At 53.5% G+C, this 353-nt stretch overlaps 1 protein-coding gene across 1 annotated transcript in view; it reads right to left on the minus strand.

Moving 5' to 3' along the window:
• The window catches only part of RETSAT (retinol saturase), an 11,685-nt gene that overhangs the window by 2,745 nt on the left and 8,587 nt on the right, over nt 1-353 (minus strand). The window lies entirely within an intron of this gene.

A 353-nucleotide genomic window follows, 5' to 3' on the forward strand; every position in this document is an offset into this window, starting at 1 on the left:
TACAGACAGGGTTTTGCCATGTTGGCCAGGCTGGTCTCAAACTCCTGACCTCAAGTGATGTGCCTGCCTTAGCCTCCCAAAGTGCTGGGGGATTACAGGTGTGAGCCACCATGCCTGGCCTTTTATAGCTATTATAAAACCACAAAGAGCCAGGCGCGGTGGCTCAAGCCTGTAATCCCAGCACTTTGGGAGGCCGAGGCGGGTGGATCACGAGGTCAAGAGATCGAGACCATCCTGGTCAACATGGTGAAACCCCGTCTCTACTAAAAATACAAAAAATTAGCTGGGCATGGTGGCGCGTGCCTGTAATCCCAGCTACTCAGGAGGCTGAGGCAGGAGAATTGCCTGAACCC

Source organism: Sapajus apella, unplaced genomic scaffold (assembly GCF_009761245.1).
Source record: "Sapajus apella isolate SASKATOON/1434 unplaced genomic scaffold, GSC_monkey_1.0 scaffold52, whole genome shotgun sequence".
Classification (NCBI taxonomy): domain Eukaryota; kingdom Metazoa; phylum Chordata; class Mammalia; order Primates; family Cebidae; genus Sapajus; species Sapajus apella.